Source organism: Cyprinus carpio, chromosome A1 (assembly GCF_018340385.1).
Source record: "Cyprinus carpio isolate SPL01 chromosome A1, ASM1834038v1, whole genome shotgun sequence".
NCBI lineage: Eukaryota > Metazoa > Chordata > Actinopteri > Cypriniformes > Cyprinidae > Cyprinus > Cyprinus carpio.
In genome coordinates, this window is record NC_056572.1 from 13138828 (window position 1) to 13161910 (window position 23083).

Here is a 23083-nt window from a genome sequence, read left to right on the forward strand (position 1 = left end):
TTTGAAAGAGTGGTCATTGTGTGCATGTGACAACAATATCACAAGTCATCCACAAATGTGGCTTGTATGGGAGGGTTGCAAGAAAAAAAGCCACTCCTTAAGAAAGGCCACATACAGTCACGACTGAGCTTTTCCAAAAGGCACATTGAAGATTCTGAGGCAGATGAGAATAAAATTTAATTATTTGGCCTCAACACCAAATTATAATCCAATACAGCTCACCATCCAAATAACAGCAAAAAACCAAAAGGTGGTTCAACAAAATACTGACACAAGGGGGTGATCCTTTTTTCCAACTCAGTGAATTTTTTTGTGTAATTTTTTTTTTTTTTGCTCTGGCATGTTGGTGTTATATCTTTCACTTGGACGTTATAACTTCCACTAGTAAATACAGCTGGATAAAACAAAAACTATGTTTATCTACATTTCAGGCTGCAGAGCAACAAAATTAACTTATTTCAAGGGGGGGGGGGGGGGGGGGGTGATTCTTTTCTATACCCACACTGTATGTTTTGAAGTTTAGATCATAAAACAAAGCATTTAAATATCACCTTAAGACATATTATTAGGAGATATGAAGTGACAAGTGATATTTATATCATTTTATGTAAGTATTTTGCTATACTGTTATAAAAAATCTCATTGGTTTACATTACAAGCAGAATTTCTTCTTCTAATCCACAAAAACAACAAGGTGCATACTTTTGATCAGTTTGGGCCACTGTTACTGTCAACACGTAGTTTTTTTTTTTTTTTTTTTTTTTTTTCTCCATATTCCATACTCCATATTTTACCCTACATATTCTCATTATATCTTACTATATTAGCCATAAAAGCAAGAAAAAAAAAAAAAAAACATCCTTCAAATGTCAAGCTCAACAGGGTTAATTAAAAAGAACTTATTTGTGCTACACTCATGCACGAGTCCTCAAATCTTTCGGTTTGTAGAGGAGATCACTTTACACAACAGGACACATTACAAAAGGGAAAAAAAAAAGAAAAACTGACCATTGAAACATTATATAAGAGGCAAACCATAATACCAAGTTTTAGGCATTGGTCAAATAAGTTCAAACTAGAAAGAGGAGGAATAAGTAAAGTAAGGTTTTTTTTTTTTTTTTTTTTTTTTAAATTTAGGATGAGGTCAGGTAGCGTCAAAAGAGATGAGTTTTCCTCTGTCCCTTGAAAATTGTCAAGGATTCAACATTCCGGATAGGGATGGGAAGATCATTCCACCAGCCAGGTGCGTTTCAAAGACAAATGAAAGTTGTAGAAACCTTATTTGACATGATGTGATAATTAGTGCTGCTTACTACTAGCAAGTGCTATTTTTAGTATAATTTATACTAATGTACTGTTGTATTTTATACTACTTAATTTTTAGTCATATTTTATTACATTTTTTTTTTAAGTTTAGTGTTTTTTTTACTTATTTTATTACTATTATAATACTTTTAGGTTTATTTTGGTTTCAGTTTTTTATTTTGAAACTTAACTGAAGCTTATTTCTAATAATTACAATTAATTTTACCTTTTTTTCTTACATTTAACAAAAATGTTTATACTGGTTGAAATCCTCTTCACATCCCGATAGCAATCACTAAGTTAAGTGTTCTAAATGTATTTATATGTTTTTACCCTATACAGTACCACAACATTATTATTTTTTATATATGTCCTACCTGTCTGTCAATGTATGTATTTACTTACCTCTGCGCACCCTGTTTGTGCAGAAAAGTTACGTCATCAGCACATTCCATTACACTGTTGCAGACCAATCGAGAATGGAAGCCATTATCATTGTAATACTGAGCATTTTGAACGGTAATGTTCAAACGTTCCAACACTGTCTCATCATGTCACTGGTTGGTCTGCCTGTGCACATTCATGTGTTTTGGAGGAGGAGTGGCTTTGTGACAACGAACACTTATCAGGATCGACTAAACGCTGGATTTTCAAAAGTATGTGAAATATTTAAAGTTTGCAGCATAGAATCGTTAAAATACGTCCAAGAGTTTTATACACCGGTCCGTTATTGTGGCACACTGCAGTCACAATGGGCATTTGACAGTGTTTGCCAGAGAGCCTCTGTATCTCTTGCTCTCTCTGCTATTTTTTTTTTCCTCTTCCTGTATGTCTCAATCTGTAAATTGATTTCTCTGTAAATCATCTGCTTCAGACACAATATGATCCTAGATTACTTAGAAATCCCCATAATATTTCCTCAGGCCTCAAATGCATGGGAAGATGAGAGCTTTCAGTAAAGTATGCGTACATAATTGCATTTCTTGTATTATCTACTGATTTTTAGAGGTTTTGCTAAAATGACTATTGCTATTGCTCACACTAGGGCTACAACAAAAGACTACTTTGATAATTAATTCATCTAATTATTATAAGAGTGATTAATTGACTAGTCATTGATAATTTTTACTGATTAATCAGTAGGCTTTGACTGATTTTCAGCTTTTGCAATTCATTAAAATATTGAGTTATACATATTTATATGCATATTTATATACAGTACATATATAGCAGAAAATTAAGTTGTAATTCTGTAAAAACTGAAAGTAACACTTTTTCATGTTTAACAGTGTAAAGCTGCTTGCTTTAAAGCAGTGAATTGCATTACAGCACCATTGTTATTGCTGGTCCTTATATTAGGTCATGTGAGATCAAACGAGTATTCAACAACAAAAAATATGTTGACTTTTTTTTTTGTCAATGATGTCAATAATGTCTACCATTCGTTTTAGCTCTAGCTCATACTAATGTCAAGACAGTCTCAGCAATTTTCTGTCACATTTACATTCACAGAACTGATAAAACATAAGATTTTTATCTGGTAGACAATAAAAAAGCCCTATATATATATATAATATATATATATATATATATATATATATATATATATATATCATGTTGACATTTCATCTGAGTAACGGTATTTAGGAGAATATTCTCATTAGAACAGTTTTGAGGTAAACTAATTGAATTTTCTGATATTATATGTATATTTTGATCACTGCGGACTAAGGGTAGAATAATTAATTGTACCCTTGGGGTAAGTTGTACCCTTGGGGTAAGATGGCCCCCGAGAATATCTTTCACCAAAAGAATAGGTTGCTTGAAAATGTTAAAGATAAAGAGTTAGTGAAAGTGAATTGGAGGCCTTAGTTCACCCTTGAATCATGACTGCAGCTTTTGCAGAGGCACAAACCCCTCACAGTTTCATTTGAAAGTCTAGTCGACTCCTGATGTCTCATTCTGGAAAGGAAGGAAACGCTTCTGAGGTCTGCGGTGTGTAATGGGAATCCAGCGTTCAGGGTGGAAGTTGCCCTTTATAGCAATCCAAGACCTGCTCGACTAGTCAGGAAATCCATCTTAGCTTCAAAAGCATCTTCTGATGGAGTTCAAGTCGGCTGTGCTTCAGCTGTGAAGAGAAACCATACATGCTATCTTTCAGGTCAGGGGCTGGAGATAAACACTTGGCCCTCTGGGAGGAATCAAAGAAGAAGACATCTACTCAACCTCACATACAGTACTGGATTCAAGAGTATATTGTTTGGTTTTGCACTTTACACATTCTGTTGTATATTTCTGTCTGTCAAAATACAGCCCAAATTGTTATTTGAAATCTTCTAATGCATTTTTTTTTTTTTTTGCATGGATGGATTGGTCTTTGCTTACAGTTGCTTTAACCATTATTTTTTCTCTCAAGGAAAGTAAATCAAAAGCACGGAAGGAATCATGAGATGAAGCTAAATCTTTTAATATTTTTCGTCTTGTTTCTTGCACTTGAAATGTTCTTTGAAATGGTCAAGAGCAAGAACATCTGCTTGCTGTCTTTATAAATTGCTCCTTTGGTGTAAGAACTACAAAATAAGTCTGATGTGGATTAGTCACATGCAAAAATCCTGAGGGACAAAGCCTCTTAGAGGAGACTGCAAAGTTCTGTGCATATAAAACAAAATGAAACAGACTTCATTATATAACTATTTGCAATATAAAATGATAAAAAAATATATAAACAATAAAATAAATAAAATACAATATAAAGCTCATTTATTTTATTTTGTATATTAAACAATCAAACAAATTCATTCCACCAACAACTTTGCTAGAAAAATAAAATAATAAATAATAAAAAATAAATATTAAATGATAACATAAATAATTAATTATTATATGTATAACAAAACATACAAAAATAAAATAAAATAAAATAAAATAAAATAAAATAAAATAAAATAAAATAAAATAAAATAAAATAAAATAAAATAAAAATATTTTCAACCCTTGAACACCCAACGACTTTGAAATTTCAAAAGTCGTTTTAATGCCAGTGCAAGTTTCACCAAGGCGGCTCCTTCAAGCCTCCGCAGTACGAAATTAAAAATTGAGTGATGTTGAAACCTGTACATTGTGAAAAATTTGCTTCCTCCCTTAAGCTGTCCTGCTGGGAAAAGAGCACAAGATTTGTTGAATCTGTGGGGGTGACCAGAATCAAAGAAAGAGGCTTTTTCGCTCTGATGTAATCAATCCTTTGTGGCTTTTTTTTTCCCCCCCAGTAACATCTGTGATTCACTGGCTCCCCCACACTGAGCAAAGTGCCCGTATTTGTCTAATCCTGGGAGTTACTCATCGAGCTGTGCTTAAAAACAGGTCAGGATGAGGCAAAGTGGGAGACTGAACCTGACTAATGTATTAAAAGTGGAGTAATGCGGTCTAATGGCAGCCGATTTGGAAGAGATGAACATTTCGCATTTGCGTCATTCAGGACTGTGTGCCAAACAATGTGCCAATGTGTTGGAGAAGCTGCTTTAAAAACTTGTTTATTATGCTACAGGTTTCTCATAAAGTAGTTTAACTATATTCAAGCTTTTCCTTTAGAAAAAGTAGGGTGGCAGCAATTAGGGTGGCAACATTAAACTTGAAGGCAAATTTTACTAATATAACTAATAACCATAGAATTCAACCTTGGTCTACATAGTCAGCTGTCTTTTGAGAAAGCACTAAAACTGATGTGGAACTTTACTTTACTCTAAATTAAATTAAATTATATTAGTAAATTATATAAGTTATACTAGTAAAATTTGCCTTCAAGTTTAATGTTGCCACCCTAATTGTGAATCCTCACTGGTTTTGCACTAGATAAATACTTCTGTCATTGTTAATTTAATTTAATTTAATTTAATTTAATTTAATTTAATTTAATTTAATTTAATTTAATTTAATAAAAAACTTTTCCAAATTAGACTTTTCATTTATTTAGAAATGTATTACTTTTTTATGTCTATTTAGTTTTTCAGTTTTCATTTATCAGTTATTGGCCATAACATGAAAGTTAGGAAGCTATTATCAGGCTATAGAATTGGCCAAACACTTTTTTTTTAACTGTAACATTATTTCTATGATTTTATATTGAATTGTAATATTACTTGTTTTTCACTGTATTTTTAGACAAATAAATGCAGCCTTGGTGAACAGATTTCTGTCACAAATATTAAAACCTAAACATACCAAACTTTTCATTGCTAGTGAATATAACACAAATTAGTGTTAATTTGATTGGTGAATCATTTAAAAAACAGCTACATCCAAGTCTGCAGCATTTCTAATTTTCTTTAGTTTTTGCATAAAAGTGCCAATGTTACACAAAATGTTTTTTAAAAGACATATAGGGAATAAAAAAAACTCTTCCAATTCAGACTTAATCCTGAAGCCTTTAAAGGCCTTAACAGCATCAGTTTTTTTTTTTTTTTTTTTTTTTTTTTTTTTTTTTTAATTATGCATCAAAAACACAAGGCCCCATAAGAAGCCGAGGGTGGTAATCAAAAAGTGGGAGTTAAAGAATGTCTAAATTGGCTCCAATAAATAGCAAAGGAATGAAAAAAATGAGGGCATGGAAAATGGATGAGGGATCAAATCCCTAGGAGGAGGCTTAGAGCTCCAGAAGATAAAGGACAAATGTTGCTTCACAGCCTGGCAGAGTGAGCAGCCCTTCGCTCCAACTATTCAGATTTATGAGCAGCTATGACCATAAAAAAAAAAAAATAAGATAAAAAAAAATTGTGGGAGATCTTTCCAAGATTGGACGCGGAACGCAACTGGTTCAAGTGCCATTGGAAAAATTACAAATGAGATCATTTAAAGCAAAACCGATTCGCTGAAATGAAAATCTAATTCATGTATGACTGACAATATATGTAAAAAACAGATTAATATCTGCAGTTCACATCAGTTTCTGGGTGAATGTACTCTTAAGGGGAAGCAGATGGACTTGACTAAATATTTTTGCAGTCTTACATGACACAACTTTCACCTAAATTGCAACTGTAACAATCTACTGCAATGATAATGTTCTTCTGTATTTTTTATTTTTTTTTTAAATACCCATTAGTCTTCATAATGATTCCTATTATGTTTTGATTAAAATGTTTAAATACATACATACATATAAAGAATAAAGTGTAATATATTTATCTATTTAAATAAAAAGCAGTACAATAAATACTCTGCAATTAATAAATACTAATTTATTGACTATTCAACTGTATTTGAGCATAGCCAATTCATATATGATATATAAATATGTAAAAAAAAATAAAACGTAAAAACAGATTAAAATCTGTACCATCTTTACCTTTCAGGAAATGCAGATGCACTTGACTAAATATATTAAATATATTTAAAATAATTTTAATGTCAAATTATAATATGTCATTCTCATTACTGTAATAAAACTATTAAACCCATATGACAACCATTATTATTCATTATAAGGTTTTGAATTAGGTTTTAAATAAATAAAAATAATAATACAGGGGACACTGGGTGTCCATTTACCACAAGTTGGTATAATGCTTCATGAAATGTCTGCAACATACGTTAAAATTCCCCAATGGTCATGCAAAACAACACCCTTTTTACTTTGTCAAAAACAGCTCTGTTCACAGCAACCCGCTTTGGTGCATATCTCATTAAAAGATAACGAGCTACAGTATAATATCATATTGCTCAGAAAATCAAAACAGCTTGATATTTGAGATAAGGAGTGAATGGAAGTTTATCATTGTAGGGTGGTTGTATCCACACACTGCTAAGACACATTTATATCCAAAGGGAATTTTGCATCCATTGTCCCCTTCAAAAAAAAAAAAAAAAAAAAAAAACAAACAAAAAAACATTTTAAAATTTTACATAAATCAATACTACACAATTAATATATAAAAATAAATTTAATAATTCAACTATTAAATTATTATTTTATTTGCTTAGCAGCTAATTCATATGACAGACAAAAATCTGCAGCTCACATCAGTTTTTGGCTGATTTTACTCTTCGGGGGAAGCAGATGGACTTGACTAACTTCACTTCACACCCAACAGAGTACAAAAAGAGATCCATTCATCACGCGGCCACTCAGCTTTTTGAGGAAAAGAGATACTGCGGAGGAATCGATATTTATCCCGCCAAGCTGAAGGTGTTTCTGGGGATTAGCTGCCAAATCTGTGCTGCCTATCAGAGTGATAAATAAAGCCGTGTGTATATGCACGTGTTTGTGTGTGTTTAAGTGTGCTGGTCTCTGTCAGATACACATGCCCTCCGAGATAAAGACCAGAAGACAAGCATACCATGTGCTCGAGATGATAAAGAAAACATGCACTACGACCTGACTTCAGATGAGATGTGAGCTGCTCAGTGATACAGATGTGTGGCTAAAGAGAGCAGGATATTCATCGCACAGATAAAACATCATATCATAATGCACAATTATGCATTTACTAAATGGATTGATGATCAAGCCTCATTTCAATTCAAAATCCATAAGGAATACATTGATTTGTATAACGACAATGAAGCATACATTGAGGTCTTAAGAAGCGAAACAACTGGTCTGTGTAAGAAAATTATCATTATTTACAAAAGTGTTACAAAATTGCCAAGGACAATAGTTTCAGTTAAAACTTTTCCTTACTGAAGAAAAAAAAAAAAAAGTCACCTAAATCTTGGATGGCCTGCAGGGTGAGTAAATTAACAGCAAATTTTCATTTTTGGTATGAACTATTCCTTTAATATCCATAAAACAGCCAACAAGTCACACAACACCTTCATCACTGCCTCAAATTATTACATGCTGATATGCTAAGTACTAATTAATGCTAACGCAGCTGACTAAGTGAGCAGAACATAATTAATAACAGAGCTTTGAACGGGTTGATTTCATCTACAATGGCCAAAAAGCAAAAAAACACTGTTTATATCAGGTTAATTAATGGCATTGCTTAATTATTAATGGCTCTGTTCACTATTAATGAAATTGTTCCCATTCCTTTGGCCCAAAACAGCATCTATAATCACTACCATGCCCAGATCCAGCAGCTCGCCGGCGTAATTTACAAACTGTCAGTGTTATAAGCCAGCTATGTTCATCACAGCCTCTGTGTTGGTTTGTAAAAACTCCTTTAGGCTGAGTTAGCTGTTAGAGAGTCAACACAAGTTCTCTAAGAAATGGGAGAGAAGGACACAGAGCTTTGATTTGGAGTGGACTCTAAGCTGTCAGAGAAATAATGTAGGTTATCAGCTTGCAGTAATTCACCGTGAAGGGTTTTGTTATGTCACTGGATTAATGTGGGTTGGATAGCACAGAGGTTGGCGTACAGTCAAGACACTAGAAACTTCCAGCATGACACGTTGTATCATGGCCTCTGTCTCTCAGGAACATCAGTATGCAAAACTGCTGGCTTGATTTGTCACGCAGTCATTCACTGAGCAACTCTGTTCACATTCTCATAGGAATGGAAGAAAAATCTCTTTAATTCCTCAATTGCTTTGCCTAGATCGCAATTATATTAAACAGAGACTTTTGCTAAAGTCTGTAGCATTTTCTCAAATATCTCTCATAAAATTATCTGAGCTGCTATTCACATTTATTGGAAAGGTCTGTACACACTATAAAAAAAAAAACTATGGGAATTATATAAGAAAGTGTTGTGTCATTACAGTAATACAATAATAAAAGTAAGATCTTATTAAAGAAAAATTGGGTGAAATTGCTTATTTTGTGACAAGAACTTATTGAACTGCTGAATTAAAAATATTAAATTTCATTACATTAAATATATTAATACATTTTAATGTTATACATTTTATATTTTTATGTTTAAAGATTAAAATTGTTTTGCAGTCTTTTAGACAATTTTCACAAAATGTTCTAATGTAATGCAAAATAGCTCATTCTTATTATGTAATACATGTAATACATTATTATATAATAAAAGTCTTAATGAGGGTTCCAAATAGTTCTTATATTACAATATATATATATATATATATATATATATATATATATATATATATATATATATATATATATATATATATATATATATATATATTTATACATTTAAATAGACATAAAGGCAGTAAAATAAATACACAGTTTTTTTTAGGCGAGAATGTAGTTGTTTAGACTTCAAATATGTGGTTTGTTAATAAAGATAACACCTATTTGAAAATTTGCTTCTAAGTTTTCGGAGATGTGAGCTCCAGGGCGTCAGCAGGCGTTCATCGCTCAGGAACCCACCAAGAGCAGCCTAACCTCGGCCAGATCTTCTAGAATTTGCTACTGGCTCTGATGTCTCTATAGTGGTTAAACATGAGAAATAATTAGTTGTGGGTAAACCAAACGGGCATTCTTCTGTCTCATTAATCTATTAATCTATTATTTCTCCCAGAGCAAATAATTTTGGCTGAGGGCAAAGTTTCATTCCTTTATATTTTAGGCTAACTTTAAGCTTTTGTACAATTGACTGGATTGCGTAGCAACTTTTATAATAGTATATACTTATAAAATATTATATTAAATTAAATACTTACATAATAGTATTTAATGAACACCAGTATTTGGTATTGAGAAAACCATCTCTCTCTCATAATACAGTTATACAATAAGTTTTCAATGAAGCAACTCAATGTTCCTTCGTTACTAGTTCTAAAGTGCAGTTTTCTAATTAGAAATGAAGGCTTGGGGTCAGCTGTTAAACTGTCAATGGAAGGTAGTAGTTCTGCACTCAGTTATTTATTCTTTATTTACTTATGTTATTTTTTACTTACTTGTAGTGTCGAACTATTGTATAAACACAATATCACACTCAAAGCCATGCTTATATTTAAAATATATATATTTAAAACACATTTATTTATCTATATTTCAGATATTTTACTGGTTTCATATATGTATAATTGACAAATATGCATCACATTAAGTTTATTAGGTTGCTGGGAAATTTTATATGCAATACACATACATAAATCTTACATTTAGGCCTCTTTTTAGTGAACTCTTACTGTGTGACAATTATTGACTGTATATGGGTTTATTTTTATACTCCTGAGGAATTTGAGGAGACATTTGAGATACTTCAAGCAACTGTGCAACTTTGATCTCCAATAAGTTTAATTTATGAAGCCAGAGAAGTACAAACATAAAAAAATAAATAAAATAAAAAAATCAGTCCATTTGCACTGGATCTTCTATGGACACAGCAGAGATTGTTTACATCACATGATATGCTCAACAAGTGCTGTTTCCATTTGCACTACATGCAAATCAACTTTTTTTCGAGAGCGCTAATATTAACCTTTGCATAACCCATGAAAATGTACTACAGCTCTTGACTGTAGAGCTGTATAATTAATTTGAGCTGTATAGAGCAGGTCTGTCTGGTTTTCAGGTGAATTATAGTGACGGTTTGGAGTGATTCTGACCCGCCTAATAAGGACCGTACCCCCTAAAGGAAGTCATAACAAAGGTTAAAAATTAGACGCTAAACAGATAAAGATTACATAAGGAACATTTCTGTGACTGCAAAGTTACTCAGAGCATATATTTCCACAAACAGTAATTGTGACCAAAGTTTGAACACTTTCCCTTTACAATCAATATTTAAGACACAAATTAAATGACCTTTTGAATAACATAATAAAAATCCCACACAATGTAAAAAATAAAATAAAATAAAAATTTAAATAAAAAATAAAAAACACCTAAAGCTTAGCTTAAAAAAGACAACATACTGTCCATTACTGTCCATATCCAAAACACATTTCAACACTTTGAAATCGACCAGAATTCATATATTTATTTTTATTTTTATCTTTGGCAGTCTAAAATCTTGAGAAGTTGTTCATGAGCAACAAACTAGACAAACCAAATGGAAAAAGATGGGAATTACGATGACTTAGTGCAACATTTTCAATGAAGCTGCTACAGTTACTCAACAACTACTGAGATTGATTTCCAAATTAATCATAAGACCAGTGTTCTGAAACAACTGCAAAGACCTGATAGAATAGAATGAGTCAACAGAAAGATTTGTACACAAATTAATAGTATGATTCACACACAAATTCCTACTAGTAACACTAAACATTTTGCAACTATACTATACAAAGATTCATCAGCAGTTTAAATTTTCTGAACAGTTTCAAACAATTCAATCAAATGATTTGAACATAATGAAAAATTGCTACTTCAGACTTACTGGGAGTAACACTAAACATTTTTTTTTTTTTTTTTTTTACTTTACTACACAAAGATTCACCTGCAGGTTCAGTTTTCTAAACCAGCTCAAACAATTCAATTAAAATATCTGATTCAATAGAATGAGTCGTTCACAAATTCATACAAGATTGATCTGCAGGTTCAGGTCTTTGAACTGGATCGAACAATTCAATCAAAAGATGTATCTTGATAGAATGATTAGCTAACAAATTGCTACTTCAAATTCACTACTAACACACACAAAAAAAAATAAAATCTCACTACACAAATATTCCTCTGCAGGTTCAGTCTTCTAAACCAGTTCGTTCAATTAATTCAAAAGACCTGACTCAACCAAACTATTCATTCACAAATTGCTACTTCAAATTTGCAACTAGAAACACTAAACATGTTCCACAAAAATGTGGATTTGTTGCTTTTTTTCCACTGTACTTCAGGTTTAACTCAGCCAGGTGCCATTACACATCAATTACAGTGCAATTTGCACACTGATAGTGCAATTGCTTTGCATTGCATCTGTTTATTACGGACTATCTGGTAATTAAACCAAAAAGCCTGGATGATAATGTTGGGCTAGAAAACAAAATCAAACTAAAAACCAATTTTTGCACACTTACCGTCAAACTTTTTATGTCTGGAGGTAAATATTGTCCGTATGGTGTGGCTGTTCTCATCCACTAATTTCCCAAAATCCTCTTTACTCTGCTGGCCAAGCCTGTCCTCAATGTCTGAAGTGCAGCAGGTATAGCCTTGGGAACAAACCCGCAGTTGTTCACCTGTGGGACGAGAGAAGGACATATTTCACACAGCCGCACTGGGAGACATGGAGCTCTTCACACCAAATCAAACACGCTTCATTAAGCCAGCGCTGCGATGTGTGATTTCCCAAACCGCACTGAAAACGTGAAGGTGCACCAACAGATATTAATGGTGCATGTCGCTGCTGGATGTGAAATCTTTAATTACGTCAAAGACACAGGTGGATGTTTGAGAGCCGTCCTCAAACTTCCTCCAGGCATGTGTTTTGCGCTCAGGTGAGCTTTTTAATGACTGCGAACAAATAGAAAACTTGTCAGAGTGTCAGTGTGAAAAAATACTTCCCACCTATTTTAAAAAAATTCATGCTTGACAGGCGACATAACATTACAGTATGTTCAACGTGATATTTTATGTACTGCATAACAAATTGCATATCATATGCATTTGTGCTTCTGAAGTAAATTTATCTCCAGCTTAAGTACTTAAAAGGTCAATTTATTTATTTTTGTACTGACAGCAAATGGCCTTGCACACACTGTAAAATGCATAAAATGTCAACAAATATCTGTAACATGTATGGTCTTTTTGTGTTCCATTAGGTGTGTTCAGCATTGAAGCAGGACTGCGCAGACTGGTTGGTCTATGACATCAAGTTTACATTTTATGTTTTGTTGTTATTCTACATGTTTACTGTGAGATGTCTATTAAAGTTGATTCCTGTATATATTCCTTTGTGTGATTCCTTACTACAGCCAAATGCATGACCACTGCCTTCTGTCAGTTTACCTCGTGGACTATTATTAAAGGGGTCATCGGATGACCTTTTTTCCAGTTTATATGATTCATGGGGTCTTAATGAAAAGTCTGTAACATAGTTTGGTTAAAATTTCTCAATGGTAGTGTAAAAATCACCTTTTTTACTCTGTCAAAAACAGCTCTTTTCAGAGCAAGTCGTTTTGTAGCATTTTCCTTTAAATGCAAATGAGCTCTGCTGACCCCGCCCCTCTCTTCCGAGCTGCTCTCAGAGAGACTGTTTACTTTAGCTGCATTCATCATGAAACTTGCTAATTAGCACATTATTAGGAAAGGTGATTTGCAAAGATTAATTAAAAAAAACCTTATACTCACTTCTTCTGTTGGATCACGAATGATTCACGCGAAGATAGACGCATTTAGGTAGATCGGGGGCGCATTCCCTTCAACACCAAAAGTAATCCACTGCATATTCAGCAGCTCAGATCTCAGGAGTAAATGATGACTGCTATGTTCATTATTACATCCAGCAACAGAACACTTCAACCGCTTAGGAAACATTCTTGTCTACATCTGCTCCGGTGGTGAAACAATGGTGGACTGATGACAGCTTACTCAGGGCGGGTCTAAGGTAAGACACCAGTCCAGTCTGTGCTGATACGCTACTGTCAATCAAACTATTGTGGGAGGGGCCTGTCTGTGTGACGTCACACAGACAGGCATCTAAGATCATCTCAGTTTGATAAAGGGGAAATGATTTAACAAGATTAAAAAAAATAGGGTGGTTGTGTACACAAACTGCCAACACACATTTCAGTTCAAACAACTAGTAAAAGTGCATGTAGCATCTGATGACCCCTATTAAGTTTAACTTTATCTGCATTGTGTTCCCTCCTGCAGATTAGTGTGTTTTGTTGTTGCGTTTTTGTTGTTGTTGTTTTTGGTTATTTGTTCTGTTGCCATTCAAGAGTGTGGGATCAGTAAGAATGTTTTTTTTTTTTTTTTTTTTAAGAAGTTTCTTACACTCATCAAGGCATTTATTTGAAAAAAAAAAAAATAAACATATAATATCAATACAGAATAAATATTATTACAATTCAAAATATTGGTTTTCTAATTTAATATACCTATTAAATATAATTTATTTCTGTGATGCAATGCTGTATTTTTATTAGCCATTACTCCTGTCCTCAGTGTCACATGATCCTTGCAAAATCATTATATTATGCTGATATCTATGTTGGAAACAATTTTGTTGCCTTTTTATTTATTTATTTATTTATTTATTTATTTATTTATTTATTTATTTATTTATTTATTTATTTATTTTTGACTTGTGATTTTATTTTTTTCTAGGATACTTTGATGAATAAAAGTTTTAAAAGAACAGCATTTATTCAAAAGAGTAATCCTTTTCTAACAATATAAGTCTTTACTTTCACTTTTTATCAATTTAACATATCCTTGTTGAATAAAAATATTCATTTCTTTAAAAAAAATAAAATAATAATAAAAGAATCCCAAATAAATAAATAAATAAATAAATAAATAAATATTGCTAATAATAATAATAATCTTTACTTTTTATATAGTGGCTTTAATATAGTGGAGCTTCTCACGGAGGGAAAAACATTATATATATAGATATATATATATAATGTATATATACAATATACAATATACAATTATATTGTATATATACAATATAATATAAGTGTAATAATATAATACACTCACACATACAATATATACATATGTCCTATACATAGGCAGAGTGTCTGGGCTATAAATAAAATATAAAAATTAAATGATTTCAATTTTCTCATTTTATTTGTATTATCTTATTATTTTAGCGGATATAATAAGTACATTTGGGCTAAATTAATTTCTATGATATTTAAGCCCCATCCTCGCGAGCCACGACACATCATGATTCTTAAATTTACGTTGCAATAGTCTACATGAGAGGATTCACTTTTCATTATGTTCCCACTTTAGAAAGTTAACTAAATAATGGAAATTCATTGTATTTTTTAATAAACCCGCAAATAAAAACATCACTGCTAGCTGAATTGGACAGGCGATTTTCACATGAATCGTTGGCTTTGAGTGTGGCGTGTGACGCAGTATTCAGTTGTGAGATAAAAGGCACCAGTCATCTACTAAGCATGTACAGATGGTAGACAACCAAAATGAGTAATATCGCCGCGCGTACCGCCGCCGCAGGTCCGCGGCGTTAACTCCAAGTCAGCCGCGTGTTAAATTAATTCGCGAAACTACCGCCAGGTGGCGCAAAGGGACGGATTGCGAACTGAATGTAATTGTAAAATGAGATAAAAGAAGGAGGTAAAACAACAATAACATTATGATATAACATTGTACCATCTTTAAAAACCATTAAAAAATGTACAGTGAGTTAAATTCAAAATGTAGGATAGTCTTAGGCTACAGTCTACTCATCAAAAATTGAAAGAAAGACCTTTACAACAAAGGATCTTATGCTTGCTATTGTTATTAAACAGTCATTAAATATAAGGCCTATATATACGGATAAAAAATGTTTTCATTTCGGTTCATTCTTGGTTTAAAAAAAAATCCTTCAGGTTCCATTTGCAGATCGAAATGAGAATGGTCCAGCATTTAGCAATAATTATTATTAATTCTGTTATTATTCTTGATTTTTCAAACTGCTGACACTTTGCATTTTTGTATTACAGTATGCCTTTACTGTGTGACCAAAAATTTTGTATTTTCTGTTTCAGCTGTTTAATCGTGCTGGTGCCTCGCGCACATTCATTGGAAACAGTAGTCGTTTACTGTGCCATTCGGCGCCAGCAGCGGTCCACTTTGGCATATTTTTGTTAATTATGATTTTTTTATTTTTTTCCGTCGATACTGAAACACGCGTAAACTACAAAGCCTATTTTTCCTAATGAATAATAGTTAAAATAGTTGAAATAAAATAGTTGAAATAGGCAACATCACGAATATGGAAACATTTGGATTTCTCCCGAATGAGAGCCCAACCTTACCTTATGGTTCGCTTTATATTATTATTCATTTTTTTTTTTTTTGTTGGTTTATAGTTAAGCCTATATTATTATATACTGAAATTTTATTTATCCATTAGAATTATATATTTGTAATTATTGTTCTGTTCTGATAAATTTGTTAAATTTAAAGGATTTGTTGTAAAGTGAAGCGAACTAAAAATATCCTGTTGGCACATTATAACGTTATTAGGCCAGCCGTTATTATTTCTGAATGTAATAAAATGCAACTTATACACGAGTTATATATTTTTTTCCTCTCACAAACTTAATTTATTTTTTAGCCTGTTTTAAAAAATAAATAAATAAATAAATAAATAAATAAATAAAATAACATGCAGCAAACGAAAATAGGCGATTAATCGGTTAAAATTTGTTACTGTGGGGTAATTATAATTATTATATACTTAGGAACAGAGTCTGAGCCTAATCTAGGCTATCCAGGGTTTTTTATTTTCATTGCATCTGAAAATGACTTTGTGCAGCACATTCACTTTGCACGCTCAACCTGCCTCGCGCGTTGCTCAGCTGTGGACAATTTAAAAATGTTTGATATAAAGGTTGCTGTCCCATTTTATTTAGGAATTGTTCATGAATAAAAAAAAAAAAAAATCGAATTATATTGTTAGTTCTAATTATATTGTTAACACAAGTTCATTTAGGCTTTTTAACATGCACTGTGACATTTTACCCTTTTTAACTTATAAACTCCTTGAGATTTTAAAGTCAGTTTAATAGTAATGAAGTTCAAGTTTTTAAAAAAAAGGTTTTAAATGCTTAAATTATTTCTATGAATTAATAATATGTTATCAGGTTTTAATTGCTTAAATTATTTATATGAATTAATATGTTATCATTTTTATTCTTGTAGAAAATGTATTTATTCTTTAAGAAAATAAGGGAAAAAATAAGGGACGATCCAAATATTATTCATATTTGTTTTGCTATTTATGTAAGCTACAATTATTCTAAAAAAAAAAAAAAAAAATATGTAATTAAAAGTGCCCATCGGCCTGAGTAAATTTTACCATTATAGAATTGTGACTTTTTTATACTTTAGTGATTTAGGAGGTGGAAAATACTGTGAAATTACAAATTTTATGGGATTTTAAAGCATAACAACTGAAGGTCTATGAAACGTTAGCCAATAAAGCATTTTTTTTTTAAACAATGGCACTTAAAGTTTTGAACTAAAATATTATTTCAACCATATAGCCTGCGAATAAACAAAATGCATACTTTTCAATGAAAGAACACTGCGAGTTTGCTTCTGGTGTTTGGATTTGTACTTCAATATAATGAGCTCCAAGTTTAGGAATAGCCAACACGGGTTTTTTTTTTTATTTCTCTCTCTCTCTCTTTCTCTCCATTTAACTCTCTATATAACAGCATTAACTTACAATTAAATACATCTTCCTTCAGGTAGACTGAATGTTTTTCTGTCTTGCTAAATGTTGGGCTCATGATCAGTAAGTTGTATTCGCTCAAACTGATTTAGTTAAATCAAAACTTGCGGACTTTTTAAGCTGGGTGCAGTTTGCGCGAGTCCCGCGCGATGTGAAGCGGGAGCAGCTGACGGAGGATTCTGCTTGGTCTTAAAGCCTTCCGCAAACGCTAAGTTCACAAATAAAAATTATTTTCGTAAAATAATTATTAATTATCAATTGATAATTTGTTATTATTATGGTCTATAGGCTACCACTTTTAATGCTACGATGCAAAGTAAACCACAATTTATTTTGAATAATATAACACATAATTCATATTATATAAATAATACTGCACTCCTATTAAATGTGTCAAATCTAAAATATGGTGTAATACTGTGTAGCTTAGAGAAAATATAAGCACAGGCTCAGGCACAGGCTTGACATTTATCCTGCTTGAATTCGTTCTAAGAAATGCACATAACTTCATAAGTACCAAACTTTCATCTGTGAATATTAAATATTTTAACTATAGTGTTTTTCTTTCATTTTCCCTGACTGCAGCCGTCAAATGTAACACATCAGCGAGGCAAAACAGACGTCTATTTGCGAAAATGTGCTTTGATGCGCTTGTTTGAAAACTTGTGATTAAAGGGCCACTCAGCGGTCAAAAGCTGCAAATGCACTTTGCAGACGCCGCGGCGGCGGTACGAGCGGCGGTAGAAGTAACGTTTTGGATGTCCACCTACTGTATGCCTTAAGCTTCACCCTCAGGTTGTGACAGCTAAAATCAGTGTTGGGGAAAGTTACTTTTAAAAGTAATGCCTTACAATATTGCGTTACTCCCTAAAAAAGTAACTAAATACGTTACTTAGTTACTTTTTATGGAAAGTAATGTGTTACATTACTTTTGAGTTACTTTCACGTTACTTTTTAAATATGAGCAGGGCTTGATTGTTTTTAATATAAGAAGTTCTATTTATAGCAAAAGTAAAAGCCCTTTCACACCAAAAAGTGTAATGAATAAACCTCAGGCTGAAGGAAAAGTAAATTCACGTCTGTACAGTAGAACACAGGAGAAGAAGGTTCAACACTCTTCAGCAATAAAAAAAAAAAACAATGAAGCACAATTGTTAGTTTATCTAAAGTCATTTTTGATTATTAGTATGGTTGAACTGGATCATTAAAGGTCAGCAGCAAAGACACTGTTAATAAAATGGGAATAGAAACATTTGTGTTATTTAATATATTTAGTTATTGCAGGTTTGCGTCATATTCTGAATTTGCATTTCACTGTTTTGATTAATTTTGATGAATACTAAATCTGTTTTGTTTTTTTGTTTTTTTTGTGAGTGGGATGAATTAATGCACATTCACATTTAGTCTAGAACTACAGTAACATCATGTTCACACAGCGCACACAACGCCTCCGTACTTCCGATTTCTCCCAATATGGGAACAGGAGGCTTGTCAGTCAAAAAATGGGAATACAAAGTAACTGGCGTTACTTTTTTAAAAAAGTAACTCAGATATTTTCTTGTAAATTAAAAAGTAATGCGTTACTTTACTAGTTACTTTAAAAAAGTAATCTGATTAAGTAACTCGCGTTACTTGTAATGCATTACCCCCAACACTGGCTAAAATGGATATTGTGAAATGTGCTTTCGCATTGCCAATCACTCTTGAGAAACTTAAAGATGAAGTAGGCTATGGAAGGACAGATATCCAAACTTTTTCAGACTACTGCAGCTTGAACTCACTCTGCCTGTTGTTTCAGCTACATCAAAAAGAAGTTTCTTAGTGAATGAGGAGAATAAGAAACTTGCTCTTATTAGAGCCCTGCACCGGCTGCACGGGCCTCAAATTGCCCGGCCCTGGCCCGAGACGCTCAAGCCTTAACCTGGCCCGTGTCCGACAGCTTCTCCCAAAACAGCCTACAGTAAGCTATACTGCTGTTTCAGCTATTAAAAATAGCTATTAAAATCGATTCTCTGTATGTATGTACTGTACATGTGGAAGAATTGACAATAAAGCAGACTTGACTTGACTATTAAAATAGTTCAGTTTTGTATGTAATGGCAAAGTGATTATATTTCGATTTTTTTTTTTGTTTGTTTGTTTTTTTATATGGTTAATTTAGAAAAACATTTGGAGCATTTTTTGTTCGTTAAATATATTTTTTTGTTTTTAAATTAATAACCAAGTGGCCAGCGGCAGACAGTAAGCTTATGTTTGATCAATTTAGCCTTCTCAAATCACGACTTGCCTAAAATAAAATCTATAGATATAAAACAGTTCAATCATATAACAATTTTTGAACGTTAAACCTAAATAAATGTGCGCTATATCCAATAGTTTGTGTGGAGAGTGGAAACTGAAGTGCACTTTGCAGGACATGGAGGCACCAGCACGATCACTTGCATTTTTCATTTTCAGTGGATACGCTGTCATTTTTGCACATAAAGGTAAAAGTAATACATAATTCGTAACTGTAAAGGGTCTACTTTCATCTGTGCGCACTCACAATATCAACAAAACAAGCCTAATTAACAAAAACATTGGAGAAACAAAGGGGGGGTTTAAACTGGTCCAAGCTGCTTTTTATCTGGGTTCCTAACCCAAAAGCAAACAAATTACAGTTTTACAATTTAAATGGAAACACCATCTGTACAACTCAGCATTAAACCGACCCATCGCAATTTCACAAAAAAAATAAATAATAAAAAATTGTAAAAATCTGCCAACACCTGCTAGATTAAACATGCTGTCAGCCAGACCACCACTGCATTGGCTCTCAAGCCAAAGCCAAAGTGCTTCTGGCACGTGTGGATCGAGGGACAATATAATGTATGGAGGAAATGCCAAACTACGGGCTAGTGATACATTTAAAATCACCTCAAACTTTGGCGAGGAATCATTAGTTGCTCACAGTGAGGAAAAGCGATAAACAAGAGTGTGTTGGTAATGACATGGCTGCCGAACAGTGTGTAAGAAAAAATCTCATTCTCATACAGCAAGTTGATTTGAAAACTAATCTCAGACCATTATATACTGAGCAGGCAGATACTAGCTCTTATTTTCGAGTATTTATTGACTTCTGCAGAGTGAATATTTTGAAGCCTGTGTGCGATTTAATTTCTGATTGTGTCTCTTCGTTTTAATGTAACGAGCGAGAAATTGTGCAATTTATGAACAGGGCCATATCTGAACACGTCTTTGACTGGAATAATAGGAAACAGACATTATAAGCCTCAATATTCATTGCTGAAACTTTTTCACATTAAAGTTCAATCACATTTAAGTTTAGTCAAAAATTATGAACGCTTTGAGTATCTTGAATTAGTTGGTCAAGGGTATTTTCAAGCTTTCAGTCTCAAAGCTACAATCACAAATGAGATGTTTCTCCAATGAAAATGACATTAAATGAGGAATGGAGTCTATAGTGCTACTCCTAATGCATCTCAACAATTGTTTCCATTTTTGTTTTACTCAAAGTATCTCATGATAAATACAAGACTAAACTGATACACTAATTTTTGTTAAGATTTGTACATTTCTAAAATAAGTATTTTATGCTCACCATGGCAATTTATGATGCAAAGCTGAATTTTCAGCATCATTACTCAAGTATTAAAAAATCTATTGTAATATATTATCAAATATAATTAACTGATTTGCTGCTAATATATATTATATATATATATATATATATATATATATATATATATATATATATATATATATATATATATATATATATATATATATATATATATATATATATATATAATTATCACTGTTGAATAAAGACATGCTGCTTCATATTTTTTTTTTTTTTTTAGAAATCAATATAGATTTTATTGTTTTCCAGGATTCTTTGATTCATAGAAAGTTCAAAAAACATAATTTATTTGAAATAGAAATGTGCAGCGGACCACATCAATATAGCATATGATTATTAAGCCCTTACTCTGGTTTTCTGCATATATTCTTTATTTTCATAATTGTATTTTTTTTGAAGAGGCTATTTTTTGAGTTTATTTATTTATTTTTTCTTGTGGGCTTTATTTGCAGAAATCGCCTGCCTAAAATTAGTTTGTTGTTGATCAAATAAAAATTCTCCAAAGGAATTTTAGAAGAAACAAAGTTAACATTTAAACAAAAACATACATAAGAAGTCCCTTAAGTCTCATTAACAACAAAATCTCAGGTCAGCTGAATTCTGGAGCACAATAATGTTTCTCAGCTCATGAGACATTCTGTTGCTGATTCATCGCTCATCTTACAGTACACCAACAGCTGGTTGGTGTCAGATGAGCCCATCACAGATAATGACAGACGTAGCCCACACATTTCATCTCAGAAAGATGTAAGTAATTCATGAGGGCAAAATATCTGAAGAAAAACCTGTCATTTCTCAACACGTGTTACACTGGCTTCAACCCAAAGTGGTTTTTTAGCATGCTGAGGTGAGGTCATGATAAACATGAGGTTTTCACAAACCGTTCCAAGACATTGAGTTATTAATTTACGGTCATTTTCTCTCATTTCTTCTCTCTATCTCGGCACAGATGTGGCAGATCGTTATGGATCGTTGTCTCTGAAACATTAGGCACAGAGCGTGATTGAAGCACGGCATTGTAATTACTGTAGCTGGAAATGCTGACTATGAGAAGCTCAAGCGAGTGCTGCTGGTGTTCTAATGCCAGTGAGAGATGGTGAGACAACGACCATTTACCACAGACAGACAACAAGATCAGTCCTACCAGAAGAGTTCATAAAGTCTTTCTCTACAAACTACAGAGTCAGAAATATCACGATTTGTACACAGGAATGACTAAACTGGTAAATATTAAATAAACAAAAGAAATTACTGTATAACATTCACAAAATTCATTCCAAGTTTGGGCTAAGAAAGGTCTGTCGGTTTGTTTGCTTGTTTGTTTGTCTCCTCTGCTCATCAAAGCTGAATTTATTTGATCAAAAATACAGTAAAAATTTTAAATATTATTACCACTGTCTCTATGTGAATATATTGCAACATGTAATTTATTCCAGTGATTCGAAGATGAATTTTCAGCATCATTACTCCAGTCTGCAGTGTCACATCTTTCAGAAATCATTCTAATATGCTGATTTGCTGCTCAAAGAACTTGTTATATATATGCTTACAGACAGCATGTTTTAAAAATCTAGGTCTACACAACCACAGATACATTTTACAGCATGTAGTCTTTTATTTATTAGTATATGACTATATCAGAAAGACCCCATGGCGACTTAAACCATTTCAGTATGCTGCTGGACATGCACAAATGTACAGTATATTCAATGATTCCCTCATACTTTGAGTTAAACAAACACCTTAACTTGAGCACTGAAGTTCATCATAGAGACTTCTGATTTGGCAACCACCAACACCATGCTGAAAGAGCAATGGGCCTGTGAGTTGCATAAATTAAATTAGTTTGTAGTATTTTGTTTTACTAATCCATTTTTTTAAAAAAGTGATCTATAATCCAGAA

At 32.5% G+C, this 23083-nt stretch overlaps 1 pseudogene; it reads right to left on the reverse strand.

Moving 5' to 3' along the window:
- LOC109065683 overlaps positions 1-23083 on the reverse strand; it is a 196628-nt pseudogene that overhangs the window by 140545 nt on the left and 33000 nt on the right.